Source organism: Equus quagga, chromosome 9, assembly GCF_021613505.1.
Source record: "Equus quagga isolate Etosha38 chromosome 9, UCLA_HA_Equagga_1.0, whole genome shotgun sequence".
NCBI lineage: Eukaryota > Metazoa > Chordata > Mammalia > Perissodactyla > Equidae > Equus > Equus quagga.
Genome location: NC_060275.1, coordinates 72,340,743 through 72,356,235, shown reverse-complemented (window position 1 = coordinate 72,356,235; position 15,493 = coordinate 72,340,743). Strand labels below are relative to the sequence as shown.

Below are 15,493 nucleotides of genomic sequence, written 5' to 3'. Positions count from 1 at the left end.
TCTAAATTAGCCATTTGGAGGCCTTAAAGAAAATAGACAAGTTTTAAAGTAATTACAGCAATGGTCCAATGAGTCAAATTGCACATCATTTCTCTGATCTTTTCTTTAAAAAGCCTGTATAAATGTTTTATATGTGGTAAGCAATATATTAGCTACATGTGGAAGATTATGTTTGTTTAATACCAATGAGAGTAGTAGAGTAATCGTATAGAATGAAAAGAGACATTCTCAGATTTAGTAAAATTTGTCAAAACTGGTTAAGAAAGTGTGAGGGCCTGAAAACATTTTTAAATATCTTTTCAAGTTTGGTTTATACTATATACCCCTCCTAATCTCAGTGGTATCATAAAAAAAATTTCAGCAAATATATGCTGATAAAGAGTTATTGAATTTTATGACAACATTTTATTCTCCTAAAATTCAACTTAATTGAAAAATTCTCCATTGTGATTCTATTATTACAACTTTATGGTATACATTTTAAATAATATTGCTTTAAAAAATAATAGTATTTGTTTTTTTGGATGGCCTATAGTTGGGGATAAGATAGATGTAACTACATGTAAACAACATTCTTTTTTTCTCTTAGTTTCTCAACTTCATATAGAAAAACTTAAAAGTAAAAAGCATGTCCATGTTGTCATTGCTCAGCTCCCTCAATTTTTTCCTGTATGTAAACAGAAAAGTAGTTCTTAGAAATTTTCATTGATGGTGTAACCTTTTGCATTCAAAAATGGTAGTACTTAGAAGTTACCTTAAATATCTTTTTTTTCCAGCAATATTCACATGATGCTCAAGTAATCACTCTTGAATAATTCAATACAATAAACTAACTTTGGGCCACTATTGACAAGATTTTAGTGATCATATTTATGTTTATGCATACATGGAGTTGACGAACCTCTCATCAGCTTTGTGACTTTAGTCATAACATGAATATAATTAAGGATACTTTTTTTCTTTCAATCAAGACATGCATTTTCTAAGTTTTAAGGACTATGAATTTTTTAAAGATTGGGTTTATAATGTGACAAAAAATACATTTTGAATTTTTAATAGATAGAGCAAATATGTGTTATGTTTAAATGCTTCTTAAGTCCTCAACTCTATAATATCTTGTTGGCCTTAATATAATTTCAAATACTTATGTACCCTGTAATTAATAGAACAAAATTTAGCAAAGCTGAATTTTCTATAAGAACCAAATAAACCTTATTTGGCAAAATTTGCCTTAATAAATGGTGAAAACACCAAACGTCTATTTATAATTGTTCCCCTTTTCCCTCAAATTTTCAATATTCACATCCTCTTCCCTTTCTCCTTCATCCTATCTCTCCTACTTACAAAGAGAAATAAAAGAAAAATAGGGAGGTCAGGATAGAGGAAAAAGTACAGAATTTCAAAGGGAAAATACAGTTTTTCGCTCTTGTCTAGAAATTTCCATGATTGTCTCGTGACCACTTATTTTGAGTGTAAAAAATTTCCACAATCACTAGGCCTTTGGTCAGTTATACCAGCTTCACTAAAGTTTAAATCTCAAGTTAATTTTATGTTTAAAAAAAAAAACCAGGAAAACCTCTAAGAGTCTTAAAAAATTGTAATGTGGTAAAAAGGATAATTATATTTAAAGGAAAATCACTGCTCAGTCTAAGTTAAATTATAAGGGATATAGCTGCAAACCAGATAGGATCCTGTAAATATCAGTGTGAAATCATAATCTATTCAAAACTCAATGCTCTTGACATACAGAAACTTTTCATCGGGGTGTGCTTAAAGTGCTCTGTTATCCTCCAGTCGTTTTCTGATTCGAGCAGTGGGGACTGGAGTCTAGCAGGGACTAGACTAGCCTACCAGCCTCTAGGCAAGGAGCCATTCAAAGTATAATTTTACTGAAAATTTGTGGTATTGCTTTTATTAGTAAAGAAACATCTGGAACCTGTTAAAGCTGTTTATCACTTTGGATATTAAACCTACAAGTAGGTTTGTTGAGTACTTAATATTTAAGCTGGAGAATGGTACTTAACAATGTAATTTTCAGTAAATTTATGTGGAGTAGAATCTTTCCCTAATAATATATTCTCAGTAATGTCTCTAATTATTCCCTTGAAAAATACTTAGGAGTTCAGGAGAAACAAATCCAGAGCTCTTCTTACCTTCTCTCCTTTCTTTCCTTTCCTTATACTTATTCTGTTTTCTTTAGGAATTCTAGTCCCTTGCTTCCTCCCTTTTCTAAATATGTCGCTGTCACTCTTTCTTATCCTGCCCACCTTCTCTAAACCTATATACCGTGACTACTGGATGTGGGTGAGCAGAATCACACAGCCATGTACACGTCCAGCCTCCAGTGCTTCTTCATTACCTATTCCTCACGGTGGTCACTTCAAACCTCAAAGTCTCTTGCCAGATCACCTGGCTTCCTCTTCTATGAAATAGGAGTAACTTCTTCAACTCTCATTCTTTTCTCTTTTCCCTCTTACCATTTCAGACCAATTCTTATCTCCTTCTCCCCTGCTATAAAGGGAGAGGGATCCCTCTACCCATTCAAAATGGTTCCATCCTCTGTCCTTTGTCTTCAGTTTTCTCTTCACTCTTTCCTTTTCTTCAACTTGTGAAGAGGCTTAAGCCTCTCCCAGCATTCAAGAGTAAAACCAAACAAAACTACTCCATTTTATTTCTTCTCCCCACCTCCTTCCTTCCCATTTATTTCTAAATACACATCATTTAGCTTTTCCCTTATCACTGCACTGAAACTACCCTCACTAAGGCTATCTAATTGACGAATGCTGCTTTCCAAGTTTTGTTTTTCTTGGTGTCTCTGCTGTGAAATTTGGCATTTTTTATCTCTTCCCTCTTGAAACCCATCTTCCTCAAGAACCTACTACTTAAACTGTGATCTGTGGACCAATAGCATTAGTGTACTTGGGATCTTTTTTTAGAAATGCTGTCAGCCCGACACACTTTCTGAATCAGAATCTGCATTTTAACAGGATCCCCAGGTGATTTGTATGTACATTAAAGTTTGAGAAGTCCTCCTTTAAAGTACTAATTTCACCCCTACTACTACTAGTGCAAGTATATATCATCTTAGCTCCAAGGCCAGCAACTTGTAAGTACCTTCTCTGACTCCTGAGGGCATTCCTATTGCACCTTTCTCACTTCTGTGATAGTTAGTGATGAGGGCTCAGCAAGCCGAGGAGTCAAAACAAAGATTTCTTGGACTCTCAAGGTGTGGTAGTAGTGCTCCATTATTCAGAGAATAGCATGGGGACAGAATCCATGGGCAGTGAAGAGCTGCAGTGTGTTGAAGGTTAGGGCTAAATTTTTAAGGCATAGGTATGTGAGTTAGTTCTTTACAAGACAAAGGAAAGATCATGTAAAAAAATCATTAAAATGGTATCAGTGCAGGTGGGGTCTGGTTATCGGGTGGTTTATAACTTTGGATATGAGTCAGGTCAAATCAGGTCGGGATGTCCTATACTTCCCAGCGGATGATATAGATCAGTGTGTAGGGAAGGGGGCCTTGGGCTTCTCTCCCTGGGGCAGCCTTGATCCTCATCAGTTAGTATGGCATTAGGTTACACATTTGGTTTTCTTCTTTGAGTACCCTTATATTGTAATTTTCTTGAAGGCAGACATCGTGAACATTTATGTTTGTATCTCTGTGGTCAAACATCATTGGTACCCAAATATTTCTATAAATGAATGAACAAAAAATGAGTGCATCCTTCTTTAACAAATCAGTTTCTTCTCTAGATCTTGTAAGTACTTGTTTTTATTTATCACATGGGATTTATTGGTTTGCCTATCCCTTGCCTAGACTGAGTTCCTTCAGAGACTGTGTCTTACTTAATCTTTACATCCTCCAAGTCTCATATAGTAGGTAAGCATATGATAATAGGTCATTAAAGTTTGTGTAATGAGTGGATAAATAAATGAATGAATACATTTATGAACCATTAGAGGAATGGTTTTCACTTCCAACTATACATTAGATTCACTGGGGGAATGTTTAAAAAAATACTGATGCCTAGGCCCCACTCCTACAGTTTCTGAATAATTTGGTCTGCGGTGAAGCCTGGGCACATCGTTTTTTTTCACCTTTTAACTTTTAATTGAAGTATAATGTAAATACAGAATATATCTGTATGAACTGTATTTCATAATGCACATGTCATAAGTATACAGCTTGCTGAATTTTTACAAACTAAATACACCCTTATACCCATCACCTAGATCAAGAAAAAGAAAATTACCATACTCCAGAAGTCTCCCTCTTGCCCTATGCTGGTTACTTCCCCCCTCATTCCTTAATAGTAACCACTTTTCTAACTTCTAAGAACATACATTAATTTAGGGCAACAATACTTTGTAAAAGCTCTCCAGATATTCTAATGTGCATCCTCCTCCCCACCACACATGCCCTCTTGAATACTTTGGAGCCATAGAACAATGTGAAAGCAGATTAAAACAAATTGTAGTGTCACTTCAGATCTTTTTTGAAGTCTAACAGGGATAGACATTTATATCAACTGAACTTAGGTTAATTTTTTAAAAAGAGAAAAGGGTCAGTATAGTGGGAATCAAGTAATTTTAGAAGAAAGAAAATATGATATTTGAGTATTCCTAGTGTTTTTAAAGGATGTTTGCTGGTAAAGATTTAAATCAGTGACTCTCAACCTTTTCTGTACATTTGAATCACCTGAGAACAAGCCCCATGCCTGATCAAGTCAATCAGAATTTTTGGTATGCGACCATAAAAAGTTTTAAAATGTGCAGGTTATTCTAATGTGCACTCAAGGTTAATTGAAAGTTTGGGGGAAGTTGCGGCCTGTCTTTTGGAAAGTCCTATTTTAAAGCTTATTGTAAAGATTCCTTTTTTTTGCCTGTAGGTGGAGCTCAGCTGCTGCAAGTTAATCATGTAAACCAAATTGAGTTGTCCGCCCTACTTGTTTTTAGCAACTGTGCATTGATTTATAATAAATGGCCAAACAGTAAAATCAGATGTAACAAGCAGACCAGATAGTCAAAAATCAATGGTTTGTTGCGATGATTACAATCATTATGGAAATTCTCTCTTCCATTGTGTGATTTCTATCTTCTGTAATTTTATTGTGATTACTCTTCTAAATTATTTTCATCAAATTGAGATATAAATCAAAGAAATCTTGACACATACCCTCAAATCACGATCATTAAAATTTTGATAGTAATCTTTCAAGATTAACTAGAATGGTGTTAGTTTTGGTATTTGACTGGTTTGATCAGCTATGTTTAGTTGACTGTGGCACTATTCCTTTTTTATAAAATAACTCTCATATTTGGTAAAGTTAATCAGAATTTGTGTTGTGCTCATGAGCTGTGTTAGTTTGAATATGAAATATCTTACTGTAAAGATAGAATCAGGAATTTAGATATGAATGTTGAAGTTGAGGTTGAAGATTGGTTGAGTTGGATTGAACTTTAAATTATGAAGCAAAGATAATACAGTCATGAATACTTCCTGAGGCCGGGGTGAACACCCAAATGAGCTCTTGCTAAATTTAGTCTCTCAAGTCTCCTTTTGTTGGATTTGAAATATGTAACCAAGATTTCTTATAGAGCTTTGAATATTTTTTCCCAGTATTTCTACCCTTCTCAAAAATATTAATAAGCTTTCTCTCAGCCTTGGGGAATTTTTGAGTCTTAATATACTTTGTATTCTAGTTTCTCTTACTTTATGATCAGACTTAGGAAGTATGGAGTTGTCTTTAGTACATAAACTTGGTTTGCTTTAGCAAATTCAAAAAGAAAGTACAATATTTAATTTCAGGAATTTAAAAGATAGTACACATTTTTAAATGATGGTACAAATTTTAAAGGATAGTATAGTAACAAAGATTAATAACCACAGACATTCTAACAATCCTATTTAAACCATTAAAACCATCATCTCTAAGAACATTTCATCTCCTCAGAACATTTACAAGCAAGGAGTGAAATTAACCAGTTAGAGCATTTCTGCTTCCTTTCACCTTCTTTTGCCGCAAGATGATGTACTGAAGCAGACAGTAAAAGAGAGGAAGAGAAAGAAATGCAAGATCTATACAGCGGGTAATTGGTCTCGGAATGAAGAAAGTTTGCAATTATTATTTCTTTGGTATGTAGTGGAGTGGTCCAAATATTGTATTTTCAGGAAATATTTGGGTTTAACAACAGATATTAAGCTTGGAGCAGTCCTGATTTTAATGAAGTTTGCATGCTAACTTTTACTAGATCTTGATTTTTATTTTTTATGTGTTTTTTCCTAACCAATCATTCTATTCTCAAATGTATGTTACTCTTGTTGCCAGTCACTATGCAAGAACTGCTATGTGTCGGACAGTGCTAGGCTCTAGGAACATGAAAATAGAGGATAAATGTTTTCTGTCTAAATATTCACAATGTTTAAGAATAAGAATTATAAACAATTAATTACAATTCAGTATTGCAAGTGCTCTAATAGAAGTGCATCCAAAGTGTTATAAATGTTAAGTAGGCAATACATATTTCAGGAAAAGATCAAAATACTAGGTTAAAAATGGGTTGAATATAAAATTGCCATTTTTATAGGTCAAGAATAGTCAAATATCAGCAATTTTATGTTTTACCCTAAAGCTACTAAGATAAGCCATTTTTTTTTAATGAAGTAACATTTTAGCATTGTCCAATCCTTTAAATTAATGTTGCATAATCTCCCAATGTAGACTAGACGGTTTATTTTATTGCCTTTACCTGTTATGTTTAAAATTTTGGAATAGTAACAATTATAATATAAACCATACCATCATTTGGCTTTTCTGGCAAGCTTCCATTTTTCTTCCGTTTGGATCTTTATAGCAAGAATTTTTGGATGTTCTGGATAAATCTCTTTCTTGGGCTGTTTGAAATAAAATACCACTTTAAAAATGACCAGTTAGTTCATTGAGAACCTTAATCCATAGCCGAGGAATCATCTTCAAAATAAAACAAAAAAATCCTTGAACTTCAGTTATATATTTCAGAAATACGACAGCCCAACTGTTTTTACAATTAGATTTTGTATGGCAGACAGGAAGCAATGAAATGCACATGTGGTGGATAGTCTCCTGTCAAAGTGGAGAAGAGGTATTTGCATCTCTTTAGAATGTATTGATTTGTATTACCCTTGAGAGTTACATTCTATTGATTTCACAGTATCAGTTGTTTATAGGGAATGGAATTGTACATTTGAAATGTAGTGTTGAGATTATGTGCAGAAAAACATTCTTTAAGTTATTCAGCATTTGAGGAAGCGTTCTCTACCCTGGAACAAATGTAGTCACATTGAGGAGTTTTGAAATATTCGTTGCTTTCCTACCCTCCTTGTCTGTACATTGTGCATTCACCTGTAAATTAAATTGGCAAGTATAGGTTGGGTAAAATACAGAAGAGAAGGGCCATCCAAGATGCAAAGTTCTTTGTTTAGCGCAAAGTTAAAAGCACATAAAGTTACACAAGGGCCTGAGGGAGATTTATAGTTAGTGATTTTATTTTTTCTGTCTGTGGCTTTTCTTTCTGTCTCCTTCTCCTCTAAGTGTTCAGGGATTTTACCACCTTTCAGATATCACTTCACTTTTGCACATTAATTGAGTTCCTCCTTTGCACCAGGCACAGTGCTAGGTCCCAGGATGCTCGGATTAGTAAGTCTGAGTCTCTTCTCAAGTTGCTTAGTGTCTAGTAAAGGGAGATAGTTGTATAAGCAAGTAAGGGCTGTAAAGTGTTCATAGGTGATCCAGCAAGAGAGTTGTTCTGTTATTACACAAATATTGATTGTTCTTCTACAGTGCGACCAGGCACTTTGCCAAATCAATTTATTTCTCTAATTTAACCCCCACAACAAAGCTACAAGGTATAGTTCAAATTATCATTCTCGTTTTACAAATTGAAAAAACTGGACTTAAAGAGGTTCAGTGACTTGTGGCTAGAAAGTAGCAAAGCCAGTACTTGAACCTGCAATGGTCTCACACCTCTACAGAGCCTAGCAAGAGATTGGCCAGGGCCAAGGCGTATGTGTCCTGCTAAAGCGTGACTCTCACATGGAATATTTCTAGCAAAGGTGTAACATCATTTTAGAACTATTACTCTATGTAAGTGTAGGGGATGGATTAGAGGAAGGAACAGAAGCAGAAAGACAAATTAGTAGATTATTACATTAGTGCAAGGGAGAGGTAATAAGGGTCTAACTAACTAATGTACTATCTGTGGGGATGGATCTGAGAGATATTAAGGAGGTAGCAGATTGGATGTAGGAGACTTGAAGGAAAAGGAATATTCCAGATGACTCAGGTTTCTGGCTTAGATGACTGGCTAAGTGGTGGTGATAAGCATTGAAATAGGAAGCCTGGATGTTCCTAGTGCTCCCCTCAGACGTTTTTGTCCTGTTAGTCCTTTCTGTTGTACCTCAATGTCCCTACTCATAAACATACATCCTGAATTGTTTCTTATTCAATTGATTCCTTTATTAGTCAACATAGGTTGGATTATGCTATGGTAACAAACAATCCCAAACCTCAATGACTTAAAACGACTAATGTTTGTTTTCTTGGCTCTCGATACATCCTGGTGGGATCTGTGAATCTGCTCCATATCATCTCCATTGAAGGGGCCAGGATGAAGGAACAGCCTCTTTCTAAGAGGCATGGCAGAGGGAAAAGAGAGATGTTGAAATCATATGCTACCTCTTAAAGCTTCTGCTTAGAGGTGGCATTCATCACTTCACCATTTCATTGACTAGAGCAAGTGATATGGCCAAGTCCATATGGGGAAGTATAAACCTTTCACAGGGAGGAACAGTGAATGATTAGAAACAATAATATAATCGTCTCAGTATCTGTGCTTTAACCAGGAATTGCTATCGATACCTGTGACTGTGTAATAAATTTTATCATCATCTTCCTGGCAGACAGGACAAAAAGAGATATAATAAAAATTACATAACCACCAATATCTGAATTTTAAAAAGGATATCAATTTCTAAGTGGACTTTTAAAAAATACAAAATTCTAAGGGAAATTCTATCTTATCAGATAGAATTATCTTTACACAAGGAGTTAAGAAAAACACAGTATCTTCCACAAGTTTGACAGAAGATACAGAAATATTTCATATGCACATAACATTAAATCATAACTGTCTTATTAGCGATCTTAAGGATCCTTTGGTTGTATGGAATAGAAACCCAGTCAAATTAGCTCCAGTAAAGGGATTTCTATATAAAGGAATAGGGAAGTTGCACAGAATCTAGATAACAGAATTGCATACAGGCCTCACAGGAAAGGAAGTTGTGAGAAACATATTTTCTCTCTCCGTCTGTAGCCTCAGACTCCCTGCTTTTCTCTCTTCATTTGTTCCATTATCTTCTACAATCTCTTATTTTCTCTAAAGGGCTTGAGTTCTCTTCCTCTTGCAGTTCAGCTCTTCAGAAGTAAATTGACTTGATTTCTGTGTCCCAAACCCAAATCCTTAGGAAAGAGAATCTTATTGGCTTGGCTTAGGTTAGATATGCATTCACTTATGTTATTGGAGAGCGTAATGATAGTGGAGGGGGAGTTAGAAAGCCCTGAAGTATGTGGGTGTGACAGAGATGGCTAGTCCCTCCATCGTGTCTCATTCCTTTCTTACTTAGTAATAAGAACCCCAATTTTTAGCTGGCCTCGTGACTGCCTAGCTAAAAGACCAGTCTCCTTTGTAGCTAAGTATGGTCTTGTGACCAAATTCTAGCTAATTAGGTGAAACAGAAGTGTATCAGATTTTCAGGCAGCCTTTTTTAAAGGAAAGAAGGAAGAGGCTAACCCTCCTTTGTTCCTTCCTCCTGCTACCAGCCTGGTATACAGGCCGCACTATAGGTAGCAGAATGGAGAGGTTGGAGGAACCTGGGTCCTTGAAGACTTTATGGAACCACCATTCCATCTTGGATTGCCTATCTCTGGACTTTTTCCATGTGAAATAAAATAACCTTCATGTTGTTTAAACCACATTATTTGAGGTTTCTGTTAAGTATAGTAGAACCTAAACCTAAATGATACAGTAAGGCTATTTCTTCCAGGATTGTGGGTAGGTCAGTCTGTCTAAGGTGGGAATGTGGGCACGTGGGAAATGAATAGCTGCTTCATTATTTCTAATATCTTTCTTAGTTGATTTTCTTATTGTTCCCGGAAGAGAATCATATTAATTAATAAAATTCAACATTTCCACCCTTCTCACTTTTGGCTAATCACTTGCTTCTTATTTCATTACGAAAACAGAGGTAGCAAGAGAACTTCCTCATTTTCCCACCACCATATCTACCCATCTGCATCTGAATCCATATTCTTCTGGCAAAGACAATCCCTTCACTCCTCACACCCTTTCACTTTCTTACACACTTTGGCCAAGCTATTTTCCACCTTACTCTCGTTGTTCACTTCGTACTAAGGCATATTGTCCTTCCTCCTGTTCCACAGACACAGCTAGCTCATTCTTCTTTCGGGGCTCTGCACTTCGGTTACCTCAGCTTGAGACTTTCTTCTCTGAGGTATTCTTAGTAAATGTTCCTTCTCTTCATTCAATTATTTGCTCAAATGTCCTCTTATGAGAGAGGACTTTTCAAAACGCACTGTTTAAAACAACTCCCTTCATCTCTAAAAGGAGTACATATCCAAATGACCTGGGAACAAATTTTTAAAATTTGTTTGAGTTTTACAAAATGCATATGCTAGGACCCACTCCCCTCAAAAAAAAAAAAAAAAAAACTCATTCAGTAAGTCTAGCATGTGATCTGCCCATAGGTTTTTAGCCAATTAAGTAGTGATGAAAATACACGTTACTTAACCTTTTCTTGTATGTTGGAAGCATAGGTGAATAAAAGGAAAAAAAGGTTAAAAAGAAAGTTTGGATCTAGATTATCTGTCTTTTTCAATGCTAGGCTCAGATGTTTGCAGAAGACAATGGTCACTCTTCTCTAGGGAGATAAAGTGAGAGGGTCCCTTCTCCCAGCCAAAATCAGTTTTATACAAGTTCTACAACTTTTTAAGAACCACTGCTATAGTGTTTCATCTACATTAATTTTCTAAATGAGTGGATTTTGTTTTATTTTGTTAGCCTTATTGAATCTTTGCCTTTGTTTAAGCTTATCTTTTAAAAGTAGACACAATATAAACTATTCAGTAATGACCTACTTTGAAGAGGAATCTCGCAGAATTCATTACAGTTTTTTCCTACCTTTTTGCCAATTTTGATATGTTAGTAATGTTTGATCTTGCCTCCCTTTTTATTATTTAGGTATTGCTATACCATGTGTATTAGTTCACTCAATGTGTGTACATTTAATCCCACAACTAGAAGGACCTGCAACTAAGATATACAACTATGTACCAGGGGGTGGGGGGGGGGTGGGAAATAAAGCAGAAGGAAAAAAAAATATGTGTACATTTATATTGATTTCAATGTGTTTACTGTTTAAATGCACCTATGTGAGTGTTAAACCTTAAATAGAATTTCCATTATTACTTTGAAGTATATCAGTGGTTTACTAGGTTCTTAATGTAATTTTATATTTGATTTATTTTGCTTCTACTCACTTAAATTTTTTTTAAAGAAAGAGCCTTAATATATCTTCCTGGTTTTGCTAATTATTAGTTTTGTGATGTCAACTTAGTCTGTTTTCCATTTTAAAATTTATAGTTTGATTTAGCTGCTTTTTTAAAGGATAATCTTAATTAAACAGTCTCAAATTTATTATAATGGATAGGTTTCTGTTCCTACTGAAAAGTACTTTTCTTATGGTCGAAGGCAGATATTACTTGGTATAGGAGCTTAAGTATTGAGTCATTTCTTTTTAATTTGTGTTTTCAATTTGTTCTAGAAATTCATTGGATCAAAGGTATATAGGTACTCAACAGATAGGAAGTTGGATTTGTTCTTTCCTATATATTTGATTTTCTTGATTCTATGAAAAAGAATGTTTTCTTAACTTTGAAAGTTATATAATGACTTCCTGCCAATTTCTTCTTCCTTTTAGATAAGCATTTCATTTTTACTTTTATTAATCATTACAGATTAATAGGAAATTTTTGGATATGCTTATTTGTTCACAATATTGACAGTAACTTGAAATATCTTAAAGACAGACTTTGTTTGAGAAAGTTAGAAAGAAAAACCCTTGGCTTGGCTTCAAACAGTTTAGAAAGATAGCGTGTAGGCTTCAACAAAGACTATAGTGTATTTTATATCCTACTGCTGTTTGGTGAGACTCAGTTAAGTTTTAGGTGCAGTTTTTATGTACCTGATCAGTCACCTAGGAAGAAAGATACGTAGCTGACCTGTGAAAGTACATTTAGTGTGATAGAAGGTGAGAATGTCTAATCCTGATGCTGCTGGAGAGTAGCCCAGAAACAGAAGGCCAGGATAACATTGCAAAGTTATTCCCCAGACTTAATTGTTTGGCTTTGTGCTCATTATTATATTCTCAGGTAGGATTTATCAGTATTCCAGGTGAAGTTTTAAAAATAATGTTTTGTTCCTTTTATTCTTTTAGCCTATGCTGTGTGGTATGGAAAGAGTTTTGGAAAAGCATTTTAGTAAATATTTAAAGGTCTTTGCTCATAGTTTTTGTAGCCAATTAATTAGTGATGACATACACTTGTTATTTAACCTTTTCCTGTACATTGGAAGCATAGGTGAACAAAGGTAAACAAGGTTGAAAAGCAAGTCTGAATCTAGATTATCTTGCCTTTTTCAACGCTAGGATCAAATGTTTGCAGAAGATAATGGCCATTCTGCTCTGGGAAGACAAAGTGAGGGGGTCCCTTCTCCTAGGCAACCCAGCCATGTTTCTAAGCTGTGCCAGTGAATAGCAACAATTTTCAGTAGGAAGACAGGGCCATGACACTTGTTATAGTACTTAAGCACAATCTGCAACAAAAATTGAGCACCTAGAAGCCTGGCCTCTATAGGGGGATCACAACCTAACGATGGTTGAATTGTAGCATCACTGTTTGCGTCTTTGGTGTTATGGCCATAATATGGGAGGATGTTTGAGTTACTTTAATTCATGGAGTTTAAAGTTGTAGAAAGCCTTTTGCTGTGTATAAAGCTCCTACTAACTCAAAGTACTTTTTATAAAACACTGATAAAATACTGTTTATTCCCACAAAAAACATAAAAGGCATATTTGCATATGAGAAAATTAATTGCAGTTTGTTCTTTTAAAAAATTTTTAACGAAACATTTTAAGAATGTTTGTAAGTTCATACTGTATGTGTATCTTTGAATTGTTCTTTTTTAAAACACTGTAACTGCTGAAGTCTAGGTGAACACCTGCCACCTACACCAGGTTAAAACAAAATACAAACAAATAAAACCCCTGCAAAGCTAGAAATCTGGCATGGAAATAGATTATACCAAAGGGATTCTCCTCATCTGGGATCTTCAAGGTTGAAAAACTCGCAGTTTCCAGGCAGAGCAATTGCCTACCCTTAGTATAGTATTGCATGCTATAGCAGTCTTTTTCTGATTCACATTAGTCAAGTTCTGCTTAAGTTAACTGTTTTGGGTTTTGTTCCGTTGTCTTTCTGATTCTTAGAACAGAAAGAAATCTTTATTTAGAGCTACAACACCTTGAACTAGAGGGGCTGCTTACGTACATGCTGTTTACCCAGTCTAGAGCATTACATACCTATTAACTTTTAAAGAAGGAAAAAAAAAATAGATGGCTAAAAGATAGAGAGAGAAATCAATGGAACAGAATACAGAGTCCAGAAATACACCCACACAAATATAGTCAACTGATTTTTGACAAAAGTGCAAAGACAATTTGATTGAGAAGTCATAGTCTTTACAACAAATGGAGCTAGAACAGTTGGAGGTCTGTGTGCAAAAAAAATGGACCTTGACACATGCCTCACATTTTATACAAAAATTCACTCAAAATGGGTCATTAGCTTAAATGTAAAATGTAAAACTATTAAGCTTCTAGAAGAAAAGATAGGAGAAAATTTGTATGAACTTGGATTTGACAGTTTTTAGACACAAAAAGCATGGACTCCACAGATAAATTGGACTTCATCAAAATTAAAAAGCTTTGGCTCTGCAAAAGATGCTGTTAAGAAGATGAAAAGACAAGCCACAGACTGGGAAGCAATATTTGCAAATTGCATACATGATAAAAGACTTGTATCCAAAATATATAAAGAACTCTTAAAACTCAACAATAAGAAAACAAGTGGATCAATTTAAGAAATGGACAAAAGATCTGAACAAATACCGAAGATCTGTGAGGTAAACCATATGTGAAAATATGTATACATCCGTGCTGAGATGGACCGTTATTGTAAGCAAAAAGGGATTTAAAATGTTCTATGTACTGTTATTTCACATCTTAGTATATGGTGAATAAGGAGCTAGAAGAAAACAAAGGTTAAAGCTTATTTGTTTTTAAATCTAGAGCTTAATTCCTTCTACCCATACAGAACCTAGAGCTTAGATTCTAATGCTGGCTTTTAGTTTTGTATTTTACACAAAATGGTAAAGTTACTCCCCTAAGCATAGGAGCAGAGTGGTATTGCAAAGAGGGTAGAAGAAGAATGTTGAAGCTAGAGAGCTTTCCAATCTTCCTTCAATTGTATTTTCAAAGTTTAACTTACTCAGGGTTACTCTCCAAATACTGGACGATCTCTGATTTAAATACAGTTATGTTTGATTTAACTGCAATATTATACCTCCCCTGAAATGAGACATAAAACATGAGATATTAGAATGGTGGACCAAGGATGGAGATAGTATATGCAAAGGAATAGATGAGAGTTTGATATCCTGACAACTGTGGGAACCTGTGTGCACATGGATGCACATCTGCAGGAATTACGGTAGAAAGTGTTAGAGAAGTAGACCGGGGCCGGATCAAGGTGGGCCTTATATGGCATATTTGGAAACTGGACTTTGTCCCTTAGATGGTGGAGAACAATATAAAGGTTTAAAATTGGGAAGTGACAAAATTAAGTTTTTGTCTTAGAGGGATCACTGTGGTAGTAATATGGAAAATAAAACTGGAGAGAGCCAAGACTGACCAGGCAAAGAATGCCAATACTGGCAAAGAAGGTAATTCAGGTACTGTCGATGGCTAGTTACGGAAGTGGCAATGAGAGTAATTAGTAGGGCTCAGGTATTGGTATATGTATGAGCAGTTCGAGAATTAGGTCTTCGGAGTAAAAGCCTGTGAGGAAAGGCATGCCTGTCAGTGTAAGACTCTTGATAATGAGTGAGGTTGTGGTGAAAGCTGTTGCTTTAAATAGGCCGCCATGTTTTCCAATATCTTGTTCGTTACTTAGGTTGTGGATATTGGATCCAGAACAAATAAATAGTATGGCTTGTTTTTTTTTTTAAAGATTGGCACCTGGGCTAACAACTGTTGCCAATCTTTTTTTTTTTTCTGCTTTATCTCCCCAAGCCCCCCTGTACACAGTTGTATATCTTAGTTGCA

General features: G+C 35.2%; 1 protein-coding gene across 1 annotated transcript in view; it reads left to right on the top strand.

The window, feature by feature from the left end:
• Nucleotides 1–15,493, top strand: part of CWC27 (CWC27 spliceosome associated cyclophilin) — a 220,497-nt gene that overhangs the window by 35,634 nt on the left and 169,370 nt on the right. The gene's annotated exons all lie outside the window — the stretch shown is intronic.